Source organism: Cervus elaphus, chromosome 20 (assembly GCF_910594005.1).
Source record: "Cervus elaphus chromosome 20, mCerEla1.1, whole genome shotgun sequence".
NCBI lineage: Eukaryota > Metazoa > Chordata > Mammalia > Artiodactyla > Cervidae > Cervus > Cervus elaphus.
The window spans coordinates 35,315,285-35,342,097 of NC_057834.1; the positions used below are offsets into that span (position 1 = coordinate 35,315,285).

Genomic DNA, 26,813 nt, shown 5'->3' on the forward strand with positions numbered 1-26,813 from the left:
TTTAGAGAAGAGAAAGGTTTATTTCAGGGCCATGCAAGGAGACGCGTGGCTCACCCACTAAAAGGCCGCAAGCTCCCCTAAGCATTTTGGTAAAGCATATTTAAAATCCAGGTGAGGGAGGGAGGTTGCAGGGTATGCAGTCAGCTCAAACACAATTCTCTGACTGGCTGGAGGTGCGGTAAAAGGATGGTGTCACAGGGGCTAACATCATCAGTCCTTAGGCACCAGGAGGCCTGGGCCTGTGCGCTCATGGTCATCACGTAGTTAACATCTTCCATTTGTTGGGGTGTGGAAGTCATCTGTAAAGCAATTCAAGAAATGTGCATCAAATAAAGTTTTCTAGGTACTTCAGAGAAGAGCTAAAGCAGAGGCTGTGGGGGGAAGGCCTGTCCTGGGAAGGCCCCACAGGGTCCTGTTGGGTTACAGTTCCAACACCAAGTCTAACTTGTTCCGGCTGTGTCAACTTGGACAAGGCTCTTCACATCCTTGAATCCCAATTTCCTCATCTAAAAAGCAGGGACAATTAATGTCTCCTCACAGAGTTGTGATGCTTCTTTGGTTTCACCATAATGGTGCATGTATTTGGTTTATTATCATCAACTACACAAAAGTACCTAACATGCCCACAGCCAAGTTCCTGCTTCCTGCCCCTCCCCAGACCCACCCTATGCCAGTTTTCTCATCTCAATCAATGTCACTTTGGTTCTTATAAAAACAAAAAACTTTGGAATCACCATTTGACATATTTCTTTTTTCCAGCCCATCAGGAAACCCATCCATTTAACCTTTAAATATATATCCAACATCTTACCACTTCTCACCACCACCAATACAACTACTCTGGTCCATATTACATTTCTCTTTTACACTGGGACTGTTGCAGTAGTCGCTTCACTGGTCTCTCCCTGCCTCAGTTTTGCAACCTATACTTCTTAATTTAGCCAGGAAAAGCCTTTTAAAGAATGTCAGATCACAGTGCCTATCTGCTCAGAACTCTCCAAGGGCTCTGATTTCACTCAGAGTAGAATCCAGAGCCTGAACCCTACAAGAGCCTGGTCCCCTGCCATATTTCTCTGGCTCAAATTCTTTTCTTTTCCTTCTTTTTCCCTTAATTTGTGCATTGGGTTTAAAAAAAAAAAAAATTACTTATTTGGCTGCACCAGGTCCTAGTTGTAGCATGTGAGATCAATTCTCTGACTAGGGATCAAACCTGGACTCCCTACATTGGAAGCACAAAGTCTTAGCCACTGGACCACCCTTGCTCAACTTCCTTCCTCTTTTCTCTTCACTCACTTGACAATAGTCACACGTGGGTCTCATTGTTGTTCCACAAAACCACTAATCAAATTCTCACTTCAAGACGTTTGGCACTGTTTCTCACTGCCTGGAATGCTCATCCCCCTGTTAGAAAACCGAATGCAGTAAATATGAAATTTAATTGACTTTATTCAATGGTTCATGAATCATGCAGCATCCAATCTAGAAAACAGAAAGGTACTCCAAGGAGTTGTACAAAATGGAAGGTTTCTACAGACAGAAAAAAGGGAGGATGAGGAAATTATTGGCAAAAGAAAAAACTGCTTCAGTTCAGTTCCCTCCCCTCTTTTGCGGGGAGGGAAGGTCAGTAGTCTTTTTATGCAGATTACTTCATGTCAACTTACAGAAAAATGCACAACATGAGAATTGTGAGTTTCAGTTTTATTCAAGATCTTACTGATGATGATAACCAAAAGCTAGGGAGACAGTATCTCAGTGGCTCTGAAGAAATTGCTCCCAAAAGGGAGGAGAGGAGACAGTATATACATGTATACATGATTTTTGACTGGGCTTCCCAGGTACCTCAAGTGGTAAAGAATCTGCCTGCCAATGAAGGAGACATGAGTTAGATTCCTGGGTTAGGAACACCCTGGAAGTGGAAATGGCAACTCACTCCAGTATTCTTGCCTGGGAAATCCCGTGGACAGAGAAGTCTGACGGGCTACAGTCCACAGGGTTGCAAAAGAGTGGGACACGACTTTGTGCACACACACACATGATTTTTGACTAGAGAATATGTGTAGTCAGTCAGGCATCTTGGTAACAGACAAAATCTAGGCACAAAGACCAGCTATCCAAAATTAGCAATTCTAATATTTTTTCTATGCATATGTCAATGAAAATTCAATTTACCATCAGGTTAAGAAGAAAAGAAGAAATCTTATTCAAGCCAAACTGAGGATCATAGCCTGGAAGACAGATGCTCAGAAGTTCTGAGGAACTGTTCCACCCATTAGAAGTCAAAGGCATGGTCATATACATTTTTGTGCACCAAAATGACATTCAGATATTTACATAATATATACAGTCCAGGTAAGTGCATACAGAGCAAGTAGTAAGTCACTCCAACTCCCTCCAACAAAGTTGGGAAATAATGTTATTCTTTTAAGTGCTTACATCGCTAGCATCAGAGAGGGGAAAAATGATCTTTGCTGTTGAGCAGGCACTCTCATCTTGGAAGAGGCCTGGTTAACGTGTAAGGCAGGTGCTCAGTGCACTTTAGAGAGGAAGGGAGCAGACACAAACACACACAGAGAGAATTTTATGTTCGAATTTTCTTGCCCTGCCTTAAAATACAGATTTTATTTCATCATACTGGAAAATGCAAGAATCTGGGTTCACTAAAATTCTTTCTAGAATATACATCTATCTAAGGAGGCTGCTTGTCCAAAGCACAGAGGACCTCATTCTGTTATTGTCTTAATTTCCTCTCAAAGGAAATCCTGAGATTGAAAGGGTTTCCTTTGAGAGGAAATTAAGACACTGCACTGTTGGTCAGTGACTTAACAGGGTTACAACTAAATCCTTGTAGAATTGGTGGTGAGCAACATTCTTTGCTATTCTTTGTTCATACTCACCAGTATTGATCAGGAAATTTCAGATTATATTTAAAGGTAGCATACCTGGTAAAGGTTGAAGCTGCAATTAAGTCTTGGTTTGCTGCCATGAGAACAAAGGACTTCGTTTGAGGTCTGCTGTTTCTTTAACACCCCAGATATCAGCATTATTAACATCACATTACTTGAAGTGCCATCTCCTTCCTGCCACTCCTCCTCTCTGTAGGTTTTTCTCCCTACACTGCTTTATTTTTCTTCATAATATGTATAATTAGCTGATGCCATGTTATATATTTACTTACTTAGCTGTTCATTGTCTGCCACTCAGCATAAGAATGTAAGCAAGCAACTTGAGTTCATGAAATTTGCTAAGTTCACTCTTGTTCACCTAGCATCCAGAACATTACAAAGCATGTTTCAAGCAGTCAGTAAAATATTTGTTGGAATAACTTATTGAATGAAATGTTAGATTTTTTTTCCCTTGACCAGTCATAAATAATAGTTGAAGGTTGAAAATAAAGGCTTTCACTTTGTGAAATGTGAAATAAGATAGAGCCACTTATGTCAAGGGATTTTAAAATGCAGCCAAGAGGTCATTAAGGTGGTGAACGTTATGCACATTCTCAGAAGGTAGGAGGAACTATAAACTTTTGAACTGAGCCAAACCACAAATATTCCAAGGACTCTGCAAGAACACCTGCAACTTGTCACACAAATGAAATTTTACCTCCCTATAGTGATAATCTTGGCAAGCAATCATGTTTAAACAAGACTAACTTTGCCTCCAACTCTTGTAAGGCAAATTTTCCTTTTCGGCCTTTAAAATCCTCTGGCTTTTATTCCTCAGCAGGACACTGTTTGGGTTGCTACCTGAATCTATGTGTTCTGAATTGCAATTCTTTGTTCCCAAATACATGTTCTCTGCTTGATTATTGCCTCCCATCTTTATTTGGGTTCACAACTTTAATTAAGTGTGAAAAATTAACAAACAGATTCTTCAATTAAATAGAGTCAGGAGACCAGAAGGGGAAGCTTTCAGGCCCCTCAAGGATAACAAGAGTCCCACAGGAAGAGGAAAGATTCCCTCTTTTTTCCTGGCAAGGACTCAACCAATGAAAAGCCATTGACTCTATTTACTTTGGCTCTCCCAGCTTTCTGTTCCCTCTATAAAAGCATTCTCTTTCCCTACCTGCCCATGGGTTACAGACTCCAAACTGCATTTCTCTGCTGATCCCAAATAAACACATTTCACCAGAGAAATATCTGGCAGTCTACTCTTTTACATGTGAGCACACTTAATTGTGTCTAACACTTTGCAGCCCCATGAACTGTACCCTGCCAGGCTCCTCTGTCCACAGGATTTCCAGGTAAGAATATTGGGGTGGATTTCCATTTCCTTCACCAAGGGATCTTCCCAACCCAGGTATTGAATCCATATTTCCTGCATTGGCAAGTAGATTCTTTACCACTGAACCACCTTCAATTCCCTCTGACTCTAGCTCCAGGTAATTAGTAACGGAACTTAACTGAACTGTAGGCCACCTTGCTGGTAACAGAGCTGGAGGTGTTGGAAAGACATCATGTTTTGATCAATATGAGAGAAAAACCACACATATGCATTGTAATATAATGTATTACTGAATGCAAGAAAGGCATGGTCATGAGGGTAAGTGCTTACATAAATTTGAGGGATTTGGGTATAGTTTCCAGACCTAGCCAATGGTTCTTGGAAGATATCTATGTCCTAACCCTAAGAATGTGTGATTATTTTAGGTTACATGGCAAAGAGGAATTAAAGTTGCAGATAAAATTAAAGTTGCTAATCAGCTCAGTTCAGTTCAGGCTCCTCTGTCCATGCAAGAATACTGGAGTGGGTTGCCGTACCCTGTCCAGGGGATCTTCCCGACCCAAGGATCTAACCTAAAGTCTCTTATGTCTCCTGCATCGGCAAGTGGATTTTTTACCACTAGTGACACCTGGGAAGCCCTCAGAAGTCTAAAATATGTCATCTGATGGATGCTGTGGTAGATCTGCTTTAGAGAATGAGTTAATAGTATCTCCTATTAAAGTCTCATTTCAGCCAAGCTTTTAGAAAACTTGCAGTTGGAGAACTTCTAGATCTGCTTATTATGTCCTTCAAAGCATGATGTGTGCTTTATTGTACTTCTCTTAAAAAGAAATGGTTAATGAGAGCTGAAGTTTAGCAGTTGAAAGTGAACAGGATAATTGAAAGTTAACCAGACATCATTTTGGTTTTCTTACTTTGTTCTGAATTCTTCAGAAGAGAAATGCTGGATTTTCCTAATAACCAATATTTGAGACATATTATTCTTTAATTTTTTTCTCAGGTCTAGTTGCAGAATATTTTGTAGCATACTGAAATAGTATGAGAAAGTTCAGTAAATGCTGCACAGCATCCAAACTGAAAAAAAATCAGCAACAGGAAGACAGTGAACAATAGAGAAGGCTTCTCAACAAGAAAATTGTGTCAGTAATTTCCCCTAAGATGTTCTTGTCCAGAAGAAATGTTCTCAGAGGAATAGGTTGTGAATATGCAGTGACTTTGGGCACCCCAGATGGTGCTAGTGGTAAAGAACCTTCCTGCCAAAGTTGGAGATGAAGGAGATGTGGGTTCCATTCCTGGCTCAGAAAGATTCCCTGGAGGAGGGCATGGCAACCCACTCCAGTATTCTTGCCTGGAGAATTCCATGGATGAAGCAGCCTGACTGGCTACAGTCCACGGGGTCACAAAGAGTCGGACACTACCGACACAATGCAGGCTGCATGCATACATGAGGTGAGCTTGGGAAGAACTTCATTGGGCATGCTGTCCTTGGAGAATGTACTAGAAGAGAAATCCCGTGTGTGTGTGTGTGTGTGTGTGTGTGTGCAAGCAAGCATGCACCCAGTGTGGTAGTGCTTCCTTCAGAGCTTTCATTTCATCCAGCACTAGAGTTCTCATTAGTGGAAAAGCCTTAAGTGTACTGAGTTTGAGAAAAAGTGTTGCCACATTCCACCTTGGTAAGTACTGGAGAGACCTGTACTCTAAAAACAGAGACAGTTTTCATTTGAGTCTCAGATCTCACAATCTCTGATTGTGTATCAGAGAACACTTTTTTTTTTTTTTTTTTTGCCATCTTTCAGGGAGAAGGCAACCTGGCAGAAACACTAAAAAAAAGTACTGAAGAGAAAAAAACACTTTCTCAGGCCATTGAGAAGAATAATTGCAAATTCTCTGCTGATATCAGCTAGTTTACAAAAAAAAAAGGGGGGGGATGGGGGTCAGTTTGGCCAGGACTCTAGGTGTTTGTTCTGTTTGAGCTAAAGAAATTGGTCAACCATGGAAATCCCTGTCAGTATCTCCTCCCCACATACCCTTACCACTGTTACTCACTCAGCTTCCACTACTTGGCCAAAACATCAGCCTTGTCACTTTTTCAGAGTTACACTCCCCTTTCCTTCTTTTCTTTCTTTTGGCCATGCCCATAGCATGTGGGACCAGGGGTCGATCCTCCACAGCGGAAGCATGGAGTCTTAAACACCAGACAACCAGGAAAGTCCCCTGCTCTCCTTTCCAAGTTCTCATATCTGCATGGACTATATTTGTGATTGTAATACCATGACCTCCACTTGCTTCAACCTCTAGTTGTTTTACCCAACTCTTTGATGAGCTGGACTTCCCTGGTGAATCAGATGGTAAAGAATCTATATGCAACACAGGAGACCTGGATTCCATCCCTGGGTAGGGAGGATCCCTTGGAGAAGGGAATGGCTACCCACTCCAGTATTCTTGCCTGGAGAATTCCATGGACAGGGGAGCCTGGTTGGCTACAGTCCATGGGGTCACAATCAGACACAACTGAGTGACCAACACATTTGATCAGCTCCTTTGTTCTCTTGCCTTGGATTCAGGAGCTAGAATTTAGATTCTTTATCACTATGTATAATGTTCCTCACTATGCATTTCATTTTCACTTGAAATCAAATCCTTTATGACTATACAGTGGAAGTGAGAAATAGATTTAAGGGACTAGATCTGACAGACAGAGTGCCTGAGAAACTATGGATGGAGGTCCATGACATTGTACACAAGACAGGAATCAAGACCATCCCCAAGAAAAAGAAATGCAAACAAGCAAAATGGCTGTCTGAGGAGGCCTTGCAAATAGCATGAAAAGAAGGGAAGCAAAAAGCAAAGGAGAAAAGGAAAGATATACCCATTTGAATGCAGAGTTCCAAAGAATAGCAAGAAGAGATAAGAAAGCCTTCCTCAGTGATCAGTACAAAGAAATAGAGGAAAACAATAGAATGGGAAAGACTAGAGATCTCTTCAAGAAAATTCGAGATACAAAGGGAACATTTTATGCAAAGATGGGCTCAATAAAGGACAGAAATGGTAGAGACCTAAGAGAAGCAGAAGATATTAAGAAGAGGTGGCAAGAATACACAGAACTATACAAAAAAGTTTTTCACGACCCAGATAATCATGATGGTATGATCACTCACCTAGAGCCAGACATCCTGGAATGTGAAGTCAAGTGGGCCTTAGGAAGTATCGCTACAAACAAAGCTAGTGGAGGTGATGGAATTCCAGTTGAGCTATTTCAAATCCTGAAAGATGATGCTGTTAAAGTGCTGCACTCAATATGCCAGCAAATTTGAAAAACTCAGCCGTAGCCACAGGACTGGAAAGGTTCAGTTTTCATTCTAATCCCAAAGAAAGGCAATCCCAAAGAATGCTCAAACTACTGCACAATTGCACTCATCTCACACGCTAGTAAAGTAATGCTCAACATTCTCCAAGCCAGGCTTCAGCAATACGTGAACCGTGAACTTCCAGATGTTCAAGCTCATTTTAGAAAAGGCAGAGGAAGCAGAGATCAAATTGCCAACATCCATTGGATCATCAAAAAAGCAAGAGAGTTCCAGAAAAACATCTATTTCTGCTTTATTGACTACGCCAAAGCCTTTGAATGTGCGGATCACAATAAACTGTGGAAAATTCTGAAAGAGATGGGAATGCCAGACCACCTGACCTGCCTCTTCAGAAACCTGTATGCAGGTCAGGAAGCAACAGTTAGAACTGGACATGGAACAACAGATTGGTTCCAAATAGGAAAAGGAGTATGTCAAGTCTGTATATTGTCACCCTGATTATTTAACTTATATGCAGAGTACATCACGAGAAATGCTGGGTTGGAGGAAACACGAGCTGGAATCAAGATTGCCGGGAGAAATATCAATAACCTCAGATATGCAGATGACACCACCCTTATGGCAGAAAGTGAAGAAGAACTAAAGAGCCTCTTGATGAAAGTGAAAGAGGAGAGTGAAAATGTTGGCTTCAAGTTTAACATTCAGAAAACTAAGATCATGGCATCCGGTCCCATCACTTTGTTAGATAGTTAGAATAGAAAACAGGAGTCCAAAATGGCAATGGCTAAAAGACAAGGAAGGGAAAAGCCCATGAAAATAGAACAAACGAAGGTCAAAGGAAGGTCCGAGGACCAGAGTGAAGACCTCAGGCAGAACAAACAGCACTCCTGGCTAGCCCAATTTGCACAGGGCAGGCCCAGGTGGAGGAAAAAAACATAAAAGGAGGAGCCAAAGCACTCTCCCCCCGCCCCCCACCCAGCGTGGGTGAGCTCTTTCTCTCTCTCTCTCCCGCCCGCTGGCACACTCCTCCACTCTCTTCTATTCGCGCCTTTGGGTTGGCATGCCCTCATGCTTCAAGAATGGATCCTCCTGCTATCTTCTAAATAAAATAGAGCTGTAACACTGATTTCTCTAAGAGCTTTAACACAGTTTGTCCAAGACCCAAGAACTGTGACATGCAGAGGGCTTTAATGTCCATCGCTCCAAATCTTTGTTGTGATGAGACAGAACTGAAGAGCATACACTCCCCTGACAACTTCATGGCAAATAGATGGGGAAACAGTGGAAACAGTGAGAGACTTTCTTTTTCTGGGCTCCAAAATCACTGCAGATGGTGATTGCAGCCATGAAATTAAAAGACGCTTACCCCTTGGAAGAAAAGTTACGACCAACCTAGACAGCATATTAAAAAGCAGAGGCATTACTTTGCCAACAAAGGTCCTTCTAGTCAAGGCTATGGTTTTTCCAGTGGTCATGTATGGATGTGAGAGTTGGACTATAAAGAAAGCTGAGCACCAAAGAATTGATGCTTTTGAACTGTGGTGTTGGAGAAGACTCTTGAGAGTCCCTTGGATCTCCTTGCAAGGAGATCAAACCAGTCCATCCTAAAGGAGATCAGTCTTGGGTGCTCAGTGGTAGGACTGATTTTGAAGCTGAAACTCCAATACGTTGGCCACCTGATGCAAAGAGCTGACTCGTTAGAAAAGACCCTGATGCTGGGAAAGATTGAAGGCCGGAGGAGAAGGGGATGAAAGAGGATGAGATGGTTGGATGGCATCACCGACTCAATGGACATGGGTTTGGGTGGACTCCGGCAGTTGGTGATGGACAGGGAGGCCTGGTATGCTGCAGTTCACGGGGTCGCAAAGAGTCGGACACGACTGAGTGACCACTTTTCACTTAAGCCTTGCTGACTCCCTCCTACTGGGAATTCCCTGAGGTTATGCACTATCTTCCCAGGTGACTCATAAATCTAACTGAAGAAAAGTTCCCTGGGAAAAGACACTACAGTAGAAGAGAAAACAAGAACAATTTTACTACAAAGGGGAGATGGTGCTTCTTGAAGTGCTGTTGTTCAGTCTCTCAGTCATGTCTGACTCTTTGGGACCCCATGGGCTACAGTATGGCAGGCCTCCCTGTCCTTCACCATCTCCCAAAGCTTGCTCAAACTCATGTCCATTGAGTCAAAGATAAAATCTAATCATCTCATCCTCTGCTGCTCCTTTCTCCTCTTGCCTTCAATCTTCCCTAGCATCAGGGTCTTTTTCCAGTGAGTCAGCTCTTCACATAAAATGGCCAAAGTATCGGAGCCTCAGCTTCAGCATCAGCCCTTCCAATGAATATTCAGGGTTGATTTCCTTGAGGAATGACTGGTTTGATCACCGTGTTTTTGAAAGGTTGTTGCTGACCCACGAGAAGACGCCGGGATTCTTGGCCTCCGGAAGAGAAGAATTCAGTCCGCGGCCAGAGACAAGGCTTGATCGCTCAGAGCTTTTGTGCAATAGAGTTTTATTAAAGTATAAAAGGGATAGAGAAAGCTTCTGACATAAACATCAGAAGGGGGCAGAAAGAGTACCTCCTTGCTAGTGTTAGCAATGGAGTTATATACCTTTTAATTAGTTACTACAATGAATCAAAAGAATGTCTCATTTGTGAAAATTTTACCAGACCTACTCCCACAAATTACATTTTAGGATAACAAGATTAGAATTTAACAATAGAAAGATCCTCCAGACCCACTCCCATAATGTACATTTGAAGATATCAGAATTAGTAAGAAGGTTTTCAGGAAGGGGAAACTGTCCTCCATCTGGATACATTGTTGCTGTATAAACCCTAGTACAGAGTTTAAACTGAGTTGTGTAATTGACTAAGACTCCTGGGTGTTCATTGGAAGGGCTGATGCTGAAGCTGAAACTCCAATACTTTGGCCACCTCATGCGAAGAGTTGACTCATTGGAAAAGACCCTGATGATGGGAGGGATTGGGGGCAGGAGGAGAAGGGGACGACAGAGGATGAGATGGCTGGATGGCATCACCAACTCGATGGACATGAGTTTGAGTAAACTCCAGGAGTTGGTGATGGACAGGGAGGCCTGGCATGCTGCGATTCATGGGGTCGCAGAGTCGGACATGACTGAGTGACTGAACTGACTGAAGGAATGTAGAGGGAAAAAAACGTCTGTCCTTTTCTCCTCCTTGAGAATTCCAGACCCGTATCTCCACTTTGAGAGCCCCAGACCCCTTTCTCCTCCTCAGGTACCCTGAACTTCTTATCAATCTGCCTAGGAATTGAGTCTCTCACTTTCCAAGGGACTCTCAACACTCTTCTCCAGCACCACTATTTGAAAGCATCAATTCAACAGCACTCAGCTTTCTTTATGGTACAACCCTCACATTCATGCGTGACTACTGGAAAAACCATAGCTTTGACTATACGGAACTTTGTTGGCAAAGCACTGTCTCTGCTTTTTAATATGCTATCTAGGTTGATCATAGCTTTCATTCCAAGGAGCAAGCATCTTTTAATTTCATGGCTGCAATCACCATCTGAAGTGATTTTGGAGCCCTTAAACTCTGTCACTATTTCCATTGTTTCCCCGTCTATTTGAGTTGAAGTGATGGGACTGGATGCCAAGATTTTAGTTTTTTGAATGTTGAGTTTTAAGCAGCTTTTTCACACTCCTCTTTCACTTTCATCAAGAGCCTCTTTAGTTCTTCTTTGCTTTCTGCCATAAGGGTGGTGTCATCTGCATATCTGATGTTATTGATATTTATCTGGGCAATCTTGATTCCAGTTTGTGCTTCATCATTTTGCATGATGTACTCTACGTATAAGTTAAATAATCACTAACCTTAAAGTAATGAGATTATCCCGGATTATCCAGATGGGCCCAGTGTAATCACAAGAATGCTTAAAAGTAAGAGGAAGGCAGGACGCAGACAGGAGGCTGCACAAGGACTCGGCCCACCACTGCTGGCTCCAGAGCTGGAAGGAGCAGTCATGAGCCAAGACACGAGACAGCCTTTAGATGCTGAAAAGGAAACTCTCCCTCTAGAAGGTACACGACCCTGATGACATCTTCCTGGATTTTACCCAGTGAAACTCATTTCAGACTTCTGACCTCTCAATCTACAGGTTGATACAATTTGGTATTTTGAGCCACTCAATCTGTGCCTACCTGCAACACTGCCTCATATTGTCTATTCCTGAAATTTATAGCCCTTTCAAAGTCATGAACCCAACTCAAGCCTCATAGTTTGGTAGTGCATTAAAATAGACCTTCAACACCTTCACCTTTGTTGTTTTTCAGTCGCTCAGTGGTGTCTGGCTCTTTGCAACCTCATGGACTGCAGCATGCCAGACTTTCCTGTCCTTCACCATCTCCTGGAGTTTGCTCAAACTCATGTCCATTGAGTTGGTGATAACATCCAATCATCTCATCCTCTGTCATCCCTTTCTCCTCCTGCCTTCAATCTTTCCCAGCATCAGGGCCTTTTCTAATTAGTCGTCTCTTCACATCAGGTGGCCAAAGTATTGGAGCTTCTGCTTCAGCATCAGTCCTTTCAGTGAATATGCAGGGTTGATTTTCTTTAGGATTGACTGGTTTGATCTCCTTGCTGTTCAAGGGACTCAAAAGAGTCTTCTCCAACATCACAGTTTGAAGGCATCAATTCTATGACCCTCAGCCTTTTTTATTGTCCAGCTCTCACATCCGTACATGACCACTGAAAAAACCTAGCTTTGACTATATGGACCTTTGTAAGCAAAGTCCTGAACCACTTACACTGCCTCTTTTCCCACTGCAAGACTCCAACTTTCTCTGGATCTGCATTATTCAATATGGTGGATTATCTCCGTGATATATGACCAGTTGAACTGAGATGTGTTGTAAGTATAAAATATATATGAGACTTCAAAAATTTAAATATACAAAATAAGATAAAAATCTCCCTCCAATTTTTAAAATATTGATAGCACACTGAAAGGTTCATATTTTGGATACATTGATTCAAATATGTTAAAACTAATTGTATCTGGTTCTTTTCACCTTTTAAACATGACTATTAGAAACTGTTCAATTCCATGTGTGGCTTCCTCTTCACTTTCATTAGACAGTGCTGTTCTGGACCCATTCTAACTTGTAAATTTGGGATTAATCACACCATGTGCACCCTCACTTCCCCTCAGGCCTGATGTAATAATGCATTTCTTCCTTCTTTGACTGCTGTTGTCTATTATGGGCCTGATTTTTAGGCTTGGTTGGCCCTCCCATAAACCATGCAATGACGGGCACAGAAAACCTAACTATAGGCAACAATCCTGCTTCAGGGCCATTGTTCTCATCTTACTCAGATTTTCTTACTCATAGTACGGTCTCACAATTCTGGCAACCCTGTTCTACTAGTTTCACTCGGTATTAAGAGAGTCAATTCCTAGGCAGGTTGATAAGAAGTTTGAGGGTCCCCAAGGAGAGAGGAACAATAAAAAAGGCTGAGGGTCATAGAATTGATGCCTTCAAACTGTGATGTTGGAGAAGACTCTTTTGAGTCCCTTGAACAGCAAGGAGATCAAACCAGTCAATCCTAAAGAAAATCAACCCTGCATATTCACTGAAAGGACTGATGCTGAAGCAGAAGCTCCAATACTTTGGCCACCTGATGTGAAGAGATGACTAATTAGAAAAGGCCCTGATGCTGGGAAAGATTGAAGGCAGGAGGAGAAAGGGATGACAGAGGATGAGATGATTGGATGTTATCACCAACTCAATGGACATGAGTTTGAGCAAACTCCAGGAGATGGTGAAGGACAGGAAAGTCTGGCATGCTGCAGTCCATGAGGTTGCAAAGAGCCAGACACCACTGAGCGACTGAAAAACAACAAAGGTGAAGGTGTTGAAGGTCTATTTTAATGCACTACCAAACTATGAGGCTTGAGTTGGGTTCATGACTTTGAAAGGGCTATAAATTTCAGGAATAGACAATATGAGGCAGTGTTGCAGGTAGGCACAGATTGAGTGGCTCAAAATACCAAATTGTATCAACCTGTAGATTGAGAGGTCAGAAGTCTGAAATGAGTTTCACTGGGTAAAATCCAGGAAGGTGTCATCAGTGTCGTGTACCTTCTAGAGGGAGAGTTTCCTTTTCAGCATCTAAAGGCTGTCTCATGTCTTGGCTCATGACTGCTCCTTCCAGCTCTGGAGCCAGCAGTGGTGGGCCGAGTCCTTGTGCAGCCTCCTGTCTGCGTCCTGCCTTCCTCTTACTTTTAAGCATTCTTGTGATTACACTGGGCCCATCTGGATAATCCGGGATAATCTCATTACTTTAAGGTTAGTGATTATTTAACTTATACGTAGAGTACATCATGCAAAATGATGAAGCACAAACTGGAATCAAGATTGCCCAGATAAATATCAATAACATCAGATATGCAGATGACACCACCCTTATGGCAGAAAGTGAAGAGGAACTAAAAAGCCTCTTGATGAAAGTGAAAGAGGAGTGTGAAAAAGCTGCTTAAAACTCAACATTCAAAAAACTAAGATCATGGCATCTGGTCCCATCACTTCATGGCAGGTAGATGGGGAAACAGTGGAAACAGTGACAGACTATAAGGGTTACAAAATCACTGCAGATGGAGATTGCAGCCATGAAATTAAAGATGCTTGCTCCTTAGAAGAAAAGCTATGACAAACCTAGATAGCATATTAAGAAGCAGAGACAGTGCTTTTCCAACAAAGGTCCATCTAGTCAAGGCTATGGTTTTTCCAGTAGTCATGTATGGATATGAGAGTTGGACCATAAAGAAGGTTGAGTGCCAAAGAATTGATGCTTTTGACCTGTGGTGTTAGAGAAGAGTCTTGAGAGTCCCTTGGACAGCAAGGAGATAAAACCAGTCAATCCTAAAGGAAATAACCCTGAATATTCATTGGAAGGACTGATGCTGAAGCTGAACCTCTGATACTTTGGCCACTTGATGTGAAGAGCTGAATCACTGGAAAAAGACCCTGATGCTGGGAAAGATTGAGGGCAGGAGAAGGGGGCAACAGAGGATGAGATGGTTGGATGGCATCACCGACTCAATGGACACAAGTTTGAGCAAGCTCCAGGAGATGGCGAAGGACAGGGAAGCCTGCCACATTGCAGTCCATGGGGTCCCAAAGAGTCAGACATGACTGAGAGACTGAACAACAATCAAGAAGCACCATCTCCCCTTTGTAGTAAAATTGTTCTTGCTTTCTCTTCTACTGTAATGTCTTTTCCCAGGAACTCTTTCTTCAGTTAGATTTATGAGTCACCTGGGAAGATAGTGTGTAACTTCAGGGAATTCCTAGTAGGAGGGAGTCAGCAAGGTTAAACCCCAGTTACAAAAGAGCGAGAGGTGACTTCAACTTTAACTAATCCAATCCTTTCATTTTTAAATGAAAATGAAAGGCATAGAGGGGAACACGATACATAGCAATAAAGAATCTAAATTCTAGTTCCTGAATCCAAGATGAGAGAACAAAGAAGCTGATCAAAAGCGTTAGTCACTAAATTGTGTCCAACTCTTTGTGATAGCACAGACTGTAGCCCACCAGGCTCCTCTGTCCATGGAATTCTCCAGGCAAGAATACTGGAGTGGGTAGTCATTTCCTTCTCCAAGGGATCCTCCCTACCCAGGTCTCCTGCACTGCAGATGGATTCTCTACCATCTGACTCACCAGGGAAGCCCAGTTGATTAAAAGTGAAAGTCGCTCAGTCGTGTCCGACTCTTTGCGACCCCATGGACTATACAGTTCTTGGAATTCTCCAGGCCAGAATACTGGAGTGGTTATCTTTTCCCTTTTCTAGGGATTCTTCCCAAACCAGGGATCGAATCCAGGCCTCCCACATTGCAGGCAGATTCTTTACCAGCAGAGCCACAAAGGAAGCCCAAGAATACTGGAGCATAAAGAGATCAGTAAACAAACTAGAGGTTGAAGCAAGCGGAGGTCATGGTAATGCAATTACAAATATAGTCCACACAGATATAAGAACACAGAAAGGAGAGCATGGGATTTTCCTGGTGGCCCAGTGGTTAAGACTCCTTGCTTCCACTGCAGGGGATGGATCCCTGGTCCCACATGCTATGGGCATGGCCAAAAGAAACAGAGGAGAGTGTAACTGTGAAAAAGTGACAGGCCTGATGTTGGGCCAAGTAACGGAAGCTGAGTAACAGTGGTCACGGTATGTGGGCAGGAGATACTGACTGAGGGATCTCCATGGCTGATCATTTTCTTCAGCTCAGGTAGAACCTAGAGTCCTGGTTCAAACAGATCCCACCCCATTTTTTTGGTAAACTAACCGACATCAGCAGACAATTTGCAATTATCCTTCTCAATGGCCTAAGAAAGTACTTTCTCTCTTCGGTACTTTTTTCAGTGTTTCTGCCAGGCTGCCTTCTCCCTGAAAGATGGCGGGGGGGGGGGGGGGGGGGGGGGCGGGGAAGGTGTTCTCTGATACACAATGAGATCTGAGACTCAAATGGAAACTGTCCCTGTTTTTACAGGACAGGTCTCTCCAGTACTCACTGAGGGTGTGATGCAGTGAAACATTTTCTCAAACTCAGTACATTTATAGGCTTTTTCACTAATGAGAACTCTAGTGCTGGATGAAATGAAAGCTCTGAAGGAAGCACTGCCACACTGATGCACATACACACACACACACATACACATGGAATTTCTCCTCGAGTACATTCTCTAAGGACAGCATGCCAACTGAAGCTCTTCTCAAACTCACCACCTGTGTGCGTACATGCTAAGTCGCTTCAGTTGTGACCCCATGGACTGTAGCTTGTCAGGCTCCTCTGTCCATGGGATTCTCCAGGCGAGAATACTGGAGTGAGTTGCCATGCCCTCTTCCAGGGGATCTTTCTGACACAAGGATCAAACTCACATCTCTTACATCTCCTGCTTTGGCAGGAGGGTTCTTTACCACTAGAGCCCAAAGTGAAGTGAGTGAAAGTTGCTCAGTCGTGTCCAGCTCTTTGCGACTCCACGGACTGTAGGCCACCAGGCTCCTCTGTCCATGGAATTCTCCAGACCAGAACACTAGAGTAGGTTGTCAGGCCCTCCTCCAGGGAATCTTCTCAACACAGGGATCAAACCCAGGTCTCCTGAACTGCAGTTAGATTCTTTACCATCTGAGCCACCAGGGAAGCCCTGGGAAGCCCAAACTCACTGCATATTCACACCTATTCCCCTGAGAATGTTTCTTCAGGACAAAAATAAATTAGGGGAAATTACTAACACATTTTTGTTAGTGAGAAGACTTCTTTATCATTCACTATCTTCCTGTTGCTGAATATTTTCCAGTTTGGATGCTGTGCATCATTTATTGACTTTTATTGTACTGTTTCAGTACACTTGGACACCCTGGAAATATTCTACAACTATAAGCCTGAGAAAAAAAATAAAAAATAACATGCCTCAAATATTGGTTATTAGGAGAATGCAACATTTCTCTTCTGAAGAATTCAGAACAAAGGAAGAAAACCAAAATGATGTCTGATCAACTTTCTTTTATATATATATATATACATATATATATATATATGTATATATATATGCAAGAACGTTTTATTTTAATTATAGTAATTCCCCAAGTGAGTGAATTTTTTGGAATCAAATAGTTACATGTCATCTGGTAGATCAAGTTGCAATTATCTACAGACTGTCCAAGATCAACCTTCTCAACCATCTTTAAATGACAGTAAACTGTGTACCAAATTAAAAAGAGTAACACATAAATTTATGCTTACAAACATGTTTGCACATATCCCAGGGTCATATGCATTTACCATGAAGAACTAGATGATGTTCAAAGTCATTCTAATGATTCATTTGTGTATTAGACTGCTAGGGCTGCAATAACAAAATACCACATATTGGGTGGCTTAAACAAATGACATTTATTTTCTTACTATTCTGGAGTCTAGAAGTCAAGCAAGATTAAGGTGCTGGCAGAATGGGTTTCTAGAGAGACCTCTCATCCTGGCTTGCAGATGGCTGCCTTCTTGCTGTATCCTTGAGCAGCCTTTTCTCTGTGTGTGTGCCTCTCTGGTGTCACTTCCTCTTCTAAAGGGAATATCATTCATATTTGATTAAGACCCAACACTTAACAACCTCCCTTAACCAAAATTACCTCTTCAAAAACCCTGTCTCAAAACAAAGTCCCATTGGGTGAAGGGACTTCAACATATGAATTGGATGTGGGGTGGATTACAAAAATTCAGTTTCTCTGCTTTGGGGGAGGTAAAAAAAATACAGAGGAATTTAGGCCTCATTTCAAGTCTCACTGTATTTCTGGAGAATATTGCTAAAAAGATGTGAGGGGCCTGCTATTTAATCCCTGAATATAGGAGTGGTGGTGGGTTTAACTGAGTATTGTTTTGGGGAAAAAGAGAACTCACCAAGATACAGGGAAAGTGAAAATCACTCAATCATGTCTGACACTTTGTGACCCCATGGACTATACAGTTCATGGAATTCTCCAGGCCAGAATACTGGAGTGGGTAACTGTTCCCTTCTCCAGGGGATCTTCCCAACCCAGGCATCAAACCCAGGTCTCCTGCATTACAGGCAGATTCTTTACCAGCTGAGTCACCAGGGAAGCCCAAGAATACTGGAGTGGGTAGCCTATCCCTTCTCCAGTGGATCTTCCCAATCCAGGAATCGAACTGAGGTCTCCTGCATTGCAGGAGGATTCTTTACCAGCTGAGTTACCAGGGAATCCCCTGAGAGTAAATCAGGGTCTGCTCTAGAGATAATATGAAAGATTGCTAAGATTTTTATTTACTTTCTTAGGGCAGCTCTAGGGAACTTTGTATGATATACATGAGAATCTTAATTATTGAATCCTATAGGCTATACAAAGTTTACTAGGAAGACAAGTCATTATAACATGGAAATACCCACTAAAAACTAACCAGTTGAAACATTAGTAAACATTCACGGCTCACTTTCTATTTAATTATTGTTGTTCAGTCGTCAAGTCATGTCTGACTCTTTGCAACCCATAGACTGCAACACTCCAGGCTTCCCTGTCTTTCACTGTCTCTGGGAGTTTGCTCCTGGGGCTGGCTCATACAGGCTCTCAGAAATGGTATACATGTGCCTTTCCAACTCCACATTCAGTGACATCACATTTGGTCACTTGGAATAGACCACAGTGGAGAATCTATACGAGGCAATTGGGAAACACTATAAACCAGATCTCTTTGTTTTTCTGAGAACTGGTTGTTCAAGATTTACCAGCAAATCATTGAATTGATTCATGGCCTTTGAATCAATATCACTGCTGAGTCATTTGTTACCTATTGTTCAAAATAAAAATTCAGTGTAAACAAAAGGCAGTATGAAACTCAATATCCTGCAAAGGATGCTAGATTTTATGACATTGTTGAAAGTGGTGCTGTGCTAATATCCATGCCATACACATTTGTTGTTGTTTAGTCACTAAGTTGTGTCTGACTCTTCTGCAACACTGTGGACTGTAGCCTGCCAGACTCCTCCATCCACGGGATTTCCTAGGCAAGAACACTAGAGTGGGTTGCCGTTTCCTTCTCCATGGTCAACATTCAACTATCCATTATCACCGTCTACTTTTAACTGTTAACCTTCAGCTCTCATTAACCATTTCTTTTTAAGAGAAGCACAATAAAGCACACATCATGCTTTGAAGGACATAGTAAGCAGATTCCAGAAATTCTACAAACACAAGTTTTTTAAAAAGCTTGGCTGAAGTGAGACTTTAATATGAAATATTATTAACTCATTCTCTAAAGCATATCTACCAGAGCATCCATCAAATGACACATTTTAGACTTCTGAGGGCTTCCCTGGTGGCTCAGATAGTAAAGAATCTGTCTGCAATGCAGGAGACCTGGGTTCAATCCCTGGGTTGGATTGAACCCCTGGAGGAGGGCATGTCAACCCCCTCCAATATTCCTGCCTGGACAATTCCATGGACAGAGAAGCCTGGCAGGCTACAGTCATGGAGTCGCAAAGAGTCGGACACCACTGAGTGATTAAGCACAGACTTCTGAAGGGCTTCCCAGGTGGTGCTAGTGGTAAAGAATCCACTTGCCAATGCAGGAGACATAAGAGACATAGGTTCAATCCCTGGATAGGGAAGATCCCCTGGAGAGGGTACGGCAACCCACTCATACTCTTGCCTGGACAGCGGAGCCTGGCGGCCTACGGTTCATAGGATCACAAAGAGTCGGACATGACTGAAGCGACTTGGCACACAGACTTCTCAAATCTTTTTCTCGCATTTTGTTTTCCTTTTGGGGTGTGAGGGGAGGGTAGCATACCAAATTACTTCATTTGAAGGAATGGTATTAAGGAAAGAACTTAAGCAGGTATAACCCAAACACAGACGCACTGCCTTAATGACCAAGGAAGTCATCCCTGTGACCACGGGAAGTCAGCCTAAGGCTTAGCTCTCATCATCACAGTTTCCCAGGATGTGCTTGTCAAAGAGACACTCTGCCATGCCAGACTCGGGGGACCCCCGTCTTGCACAGATAGGTTGCATGGTCACCCAGTTCTTTGAAGGATTTCACCTGCTCATTCAGGTAATGAGTCCCAGTGAAGTCACACAAATGGGGGTCATTTCTGTCAGTGGCCAGTTTGTGCAGTTCCAGTAGTGACCGATTCACAGTTTTTTCCAAATGTAGCACACATTCCATTGCATTCCACCCATTCTCCCAGTCATCAAGGTCTAGTTCCTTAATATCCTAAGGGAAGATTCGGCCACTTTACTGGTTCTGCAGCTTCATTCGTTTCTCAGCAAGTTCCATCTCATCACAGGATTGGTGAAGAAAGTACTTGGCAAAGTTCTTCAAAGCCACATCATCACAGTCAAAATAGTATGACACAGACATAGCAGGCAGACAGCTCCAGATTGATGGGGTAGTTGATGGCATCCTCCAAGTCCTGGCAGTAGTCCAGGCAGCATCTGCAAGAGGATGTGGTCATCCTGACAGGTGGCTGACAGGCTGAGGTGGGGGCCTGGGGTGGGTAGAGGGCTCTGGGTGGGTGGTGGTGAGGGCTGACTCTGAGCAGCTGGCCAAGGCAAAGGACGAGCACCAGGTTCTGTCCAAGCACTGCCGAAGCAGGAAATTGTGGTGATTCTCCAAAAACATTGCCTCTCTCATGGTTTTTCGAAACAAAAGTAAATGACTAAGTTAAAGGTGCCATGCTCAGTCATTCAGTCATGTCTCACTCTTTGAGGCCGCATGGATTGTAGCCCATCAGGCTCATTTTTCCACGGAGCTTACCAGGCAAGAATACTGGAATGGGTTGCCATTTCCTTCTCTAAAAGTTTCCATCAGTTCAGTTCAGTTCAGTTGCTCAGTTGTATCAGACTCTTTGCAACCCCATGGACTGCAGCACGCCAGGCCTCCCTGTCCATCACCAACTCCCAGAGCTTACTCAAACTCATGCCCATAGAGTCAATGATGCCATGCAACCATCTCATCCTCTGTCTTCCCCTCCTCTGCCCGCCTTCAATCTTTCCCAGCATCAGGATCTTTTCAAATGAGTCAGTTCTTCGAATCAGGTGGCCAAAGTATTGGAGTTTCAGCTTCAGCATCAGTCTTTCCAATGGATATTCAGGACTGATTTTCTTTAGGATGGCCTAGTTGGATCTCCTTGCTGTCCAAGGGACTCTTGAGACCCTTCTCCAACACCACAGTTCAAAAGCATCAGTTCTTTGGTGCTCAGTTTTCTTTATAGTCCAACTTTCATGTCCATACATGACCACTGGAAAAACCATAGTTTTGAGTTGATGGACCTTTGTTGGCAAAGTAATGCCTCTGCTTTTTAATATGTTGTCTAGGTTGGTCATAACTTTTCTTCCAAGGAGTAAGCGTCTTTTAATTTCATGTCTGCAGTCACCATCTGCAGTGATTTTGGAGCCCAAAAAAATAGTCTGTCACTGTTTCCATTGTTTCCCCATCTATTTGCCATGAAGTGATGGGACTAGATGTCATGATCTTAGTTTTCTGAATGTTGAGCTTTAAGCCAACTTTTTCACTCTCTTCTTTCACTTTCATCAAGAGGCTCTTTAGTTCTTCTTCGCTTTCTGCCATAAGTGTGGTATCATCTGCATATCTGAGGTTATTGATATTTCTCCAAGCAATCTTGATTCCAGCTTGTGCTTCATCCAGTCCAGCATTTCTCATGATGTACTCTGCATATAAGTTAAATAAGCAGGGTGACAATATACAGCCTTAACGTACTCCTCTCCCAATTTGGAACCAGTCTGTTGTTCCATGTTCAGTTCTAACTGTTGCTTCTTGACCTGCATACAGATTTCTCAGGAGGCAGGTCAGGTTTCCATACTAAGAATCAAAACAAAAACCACCTTAAAGTTGAAGAGGTTAATTTAATTTACCATACTCAAAGTTAGTTTGTTTTGTGGGTTTTAAACTGGAAGTGCATAAAAATCAAGTGTAAGTAGTTTGAAAGTTTAATCTTTCCAGTGTTGTTCTGCTTAACAAATCTATTCTTCTTTCCTACTGTCACCACCTGACCTTAAGTAGATATACACTATCCACTTTTAACTCTTTAACAGAGCAAGACTGAGTGGGCTACAGCCTACTCACACATTAATATTCTCCTTCTTTGTTTCTCCTTGTCTCTCTCAGATACACACAGACACAGTCATTCATCACTCACTCAGGTCAGGTCTACTGTCCTTATAGCCAAGAGTCAGCATCTTAAACCTGTAGAAACAAGAGATGGGCAGAGATGTAAAGAAATCTACAGAGAGATAAACAAGTTGAGTGCATTGAGCATGGTACCAGAGGCTGGGGATACAAAGGCAAGTACAATTAGATTTTACTGAAAAGGAAATGGGCTCAATGAGTCGTATGACTGGACAAAAGACAGTTGGCCAACAAGAAGCAGAGCTGGAATTCAAACTAGACCTGACTGAATCCAAAGCCTGGACTCTTAAAAACCATGCAGACAGCCCTTCAAATGACCACCTTCAAAGGACCTACAATCTAGTAGGTAAAAGAGACTGATTAATACTGAAATGTGTTTTGTTTTGAGGGAAGGAGTGGGGCAGAGGGAAGGAAACTCACCTATTCTGAATAGGAGAGGAGAGTTGCTAAAGCTTCTTGGAAGATGGCTGGTTCCTCTAAGTTGTGGAAGACTAGTGACTATAGTAAGGTAAGATTAAGGAAAAGGGCATTCTGGGCAAAAAGAACAACACAGAGAAAAATCAAATAGGGAACTGCAAATTTCACATTTCTGAGTCATCGTTCAGGAAGACGACTGAGGAAGATAAAGATATTGAGGTAGGGTACTTCCTTGGTGGTCCAGTGGTTAAGATTCTGTGCTCCCAATGCAGGGAGCCCAGCTCCAATCCCTGGTCAAGGAACTAGATCCCATGTGCCACAGCTAAAGATCCTGCATGCTAGGACTAACACCTGGTGCAGCCAAATAAACAAACAAATATAAATAAATAATTTAAAAGAAAAAAATGATGCTGAGGTAAAAAGGAGTCAGCGTAGGGAGAGGGGAGAAGGGGATGCCTGGAATGCCAACTAAGGAGTTGCCAATTGAAGGGTTTTAAGCGGGAGACACTGTGAGATATGTGGTTGATGACAGGCACACTGGTGGAAACGAACTGGATGCCCTGCAAAAGAAGTGAGACTGGCAGCCAGGAGGTCAGATAGAAGTAAAGCAACATCTCCTTTTGTGTGGTCCCTGACTGGTCAGGTTCATCCTACAGAAGGAACAGTGGGGAGCGGTCACAGAATAACAGGGCAGCACAGAGGCCAGCTCGAAACTGTGAGAAAAGGGACAAATGCTTCTACATACCAAACACCCCACAGCTGACCTGGCTCTTCAGACTTCAGACTTTTCTGCTCAGCTACAATTTAATGAAAGATCCATAGACTATTCTACAGTCTCTCTACACCGCAGACTGTCCAACGTTAAGGACTATATCTTATTTGTATCCGTAGATCCGTCAGTATTCACTGTACACAGAGTGACTTATATATAAGGGCTCTGCTCATGCTTTTTAAAAAATCCTTTCATTTTACAAATGAGCACTTTCTATACACCATGTTCTAGGGACTGAGGAAACAGATTAGAACCATACTCTCATGGAGCTTTTCTTCTAGTTTGAGAAATGGACAGTAAACAAATACATAATATTTTCAAGAAGTGATACTACTTAACATAGGGACAGAGTGATGAAGGCTCTAATTTTTCTTATAAAGGCTCTAGCTTAGATAAGGTGATCAGAGAAGGTCTCTCTGATAAGATGAATATTTGAGTAAAGCCCATAATAAAGGTACCTGAAACAGTATTCCAGGCAAGAGAGTGCACAGGGTGTTTATGAAACAGCAAGAAAGCCAGGGTAGCTACAGCAGAGGGACCATAAGGACAAGGGTAAGGTGATGAGATTTAGAGAGGTGACTGGGGATCCAATCATGTAGGGACTTGGATATGAATTTCTTTAGGTATAATCGAAGACAAAATTTCACTTCTTCATGGTGAGTCCCATTCTCAAGAAACACAAAGGAAGTAGGATTAGTTGTAGAAAATCTTAGAGGTAAATCTACTGCTCAAAGGCATTGCAAAGCATTCTTAAACGAAGTAAGCATGATAATTAGATTATTTATTACTTGGAAACCTATCCACCACCACCCTACACTAAGAATCTTATTGCCTCCAATAAGACAATTTAGAATAGATTGGGCCAGGGCGGGGGCAGGGTGGGGGGGGGGGTAGATTTCTGAAATAACAATTCAAAAATATCTTTCAAAAAGGTAATATTCCTGTTCTAGCCAAGGTAATATTCCTGTTCTATCCTAGTTAATCCACTAAAGTGTGCTTTTTTAAAAAAAGGCCAAGGCTTATCTTCACCAGTCATGCAGGGTTCTACTTCTCATCACACATCAAGGGTCGTTCCTGACTACTGTTTCCATAACATTAACCTTCCAAACCTCAGATTCCTCCAATCACTCAACAGGCAGCATAAGAATTACATCAATTGTGAATTACATCCCATGATTCTGGCACAAGGGGTATAACAGATCTGCAATTGATTCTACTACAAGCAGTGTGTATAAATACTGAGATTGCCCTGGAATGAGATGACAGTTAATAGATATTTCTCACACAAAGATGAAGGTCAGGCATTCCGTGTTACTAAATACCCTGTGAGCATGACTTTCCCTGCAACACTTTCTGCTGTCAAAGTGGCTAAACAGCAAAATACAAAAAAAAACAGCTTGGGCCTGAACAAGGGGAGAAGGGAGTTTGAGAATGGAAAGAAGAGCATGGAACAGAAGGAGATGTGAAAAGAGAAGGTACTTTGGAGTGAACTGAAGGAGGGACGAGAATGAAAAGAGAAACACACAGGGAGGTAGGACGCACACTGATACCACCCTGCACTGTTCTTTACCTGTGTGTCTGTGCCCTCCTGGGTTGGATCCCCCAGTATCTAGGTGGTTTCTGGTGGTGCATTCCCAGCACGCAGCCAGCCCACTGAGCCCTGCTCACACTCAGCACTAAACTGTTTGTGGAGGTACGAGAATGAAAGGATTGCTCTCTCTTCCCCCTCTTTCACCATATATCTTCCTGACTTCTATAAAACCTAGTTCTGCTATTTATTCTTTTGTTTCTATTCAGCTTTTTTTTTAATTTTTTCCCATTTCCCTCTCTGTCCTGTAAGTCAACCCACGTGTGCGCCCTCTGTCGTATTACCAAATTGTGGCAGCCAGAGCCAAACTGATGGGACCAAAGGGGAATCGTCTATGACCAAGGCTGCCCGCCAGACTTAGGCAGAGACTACACAGAAATGACATCAGAAAAAAAAGGCAATTTCAATGATCATAAGAGAAACACAAAAGAAGTCAGCTGCAAGGCTGCTGAAGGGGAAGGCTCAGATCTTCTCGTGCCTACAAACATTTGCTGTGACAGCCTTTTATTGGAGCCGTTGATATGCCTCATGGGTTAAGGGCAGCGTGTTAACAGAGGCTCTGTCTAGGACAGAAACAAGAAAAGGTACTCACGAGAAAGAGAAGGACAGAGAAGAATTCCAGGGCCTGGATGTGCGGGAGATAGACGAGAGGAGGAACTCAAGACCAGCTTGGAATTGTAAGGGATAATCTGTAGGTGACTGGGGCTTATAAAGTAATCTCATGTATGGGATGAAGTGAAAGTCCCTGAAGGGGAGACAGAGTGAGGCCTCACCCGAAGGAGAAATAGCAGAACGAAGACACATCCCTGCAGCTACTCCACACCTGATTCCCCCGTGCGAGGCGCTTCCCTGACCAGCTTGGACCCACTGGCTTCCAAGATTCCTCGCTGCAAGCTGGACCGCGGAGCCCTGAACTACAATACCCATAGTGCCCCACGCGCAGGCTAAGTGAACCGCCCTCTTCTGATCCCCACTAGCCAATAGGTTTCGCCATCTTCCTCTGCCCCTGGAAATACCACGGGAGGAGTCGGTGCTTCCGGCCCCGTGTTCTCTTTGGCCCTCAGGGAATCCTGAGGCTTACGGAGAAGCCGTAATGCAGCGGTCCTAGGTGTAATGACGGGATCGTCCATGGCATGGGTTCGCTAACAGAACGTAGGCTGTTTAGGCTAACGGATAGCACCAAACCTCTGCTTTTAGGCCCCTTCCCCACCTCTTCCGGGGCGGACCTCGGACCTTCAACACTTGCGCACTGCCCTTCCTCCTCCCCTGTGATGGGGTGAGCCTAGGACCTTAGCACATGCGCCCTTCTCCACATTCTCTGGGACTGGCGTCGGACTTGCAACATTGGTACCCCTAGACAACGACCTGACAGGCTGTTTGGGGTCTCTGGTTGTTTCTGTTGCTATGCTCAGAACATTGTATTTTGGGTAATGCTGCCTTTTTTTTTTTTTTTTTTTTTTAACTTTCTCTTGTTTAACATCGGGACGCAGCAATGAAGTGTTATTGAAAAATCCCTAAAGCTGGATTTGAAATATGCACTTTGTACCACACCAGCTGTGGGGTATTGGGCAGGTCATTTATTCGCGCTGCTGGCAGGGCTGTATGCAAACTACTGGTGCCCACAGCCCTCCAGGTCCCCGTAGGACTGTAGTTTCCAGGCCACTGGAAACTTATAAGGGCAGTGCACCAGAAAACCAAGTGCTGAGCATTGGTGGAGCATCGCCAAATCAGTGAAAGAAAGGAACTGGAAATGGAAGGCATTTGGGGGGGCAGCTGGAAGGAGAAATGGGAAAAGAAAAGTTTTGT

At 43.1% G+C, this 26,813-nt stretch overlaps 1 long non-coding RNA gene and 1 pseudogene across 1 annotated transcript; both read right to left on the reverse strand.

Moving 5' to 3' along the window:
• Positions 1-26,016, reverse strand: LOC122677918. The gene is made up of 2 exons (XR_006335954.1): positions 25,600-26,016; positions 1-299 (listed from the first exon to the last, which is right to left on the reverse strand). It is a non-coding gene; the product is annotated as an uncharacterized LOC122677918 (long non-coding RNA).
• LOC122677916 lies at positions 19,679-20,879 on the reverse strand (annotated as a pseudogene).
• Positions 26,017-26,813: the final 797 nt, after the last annotated feature.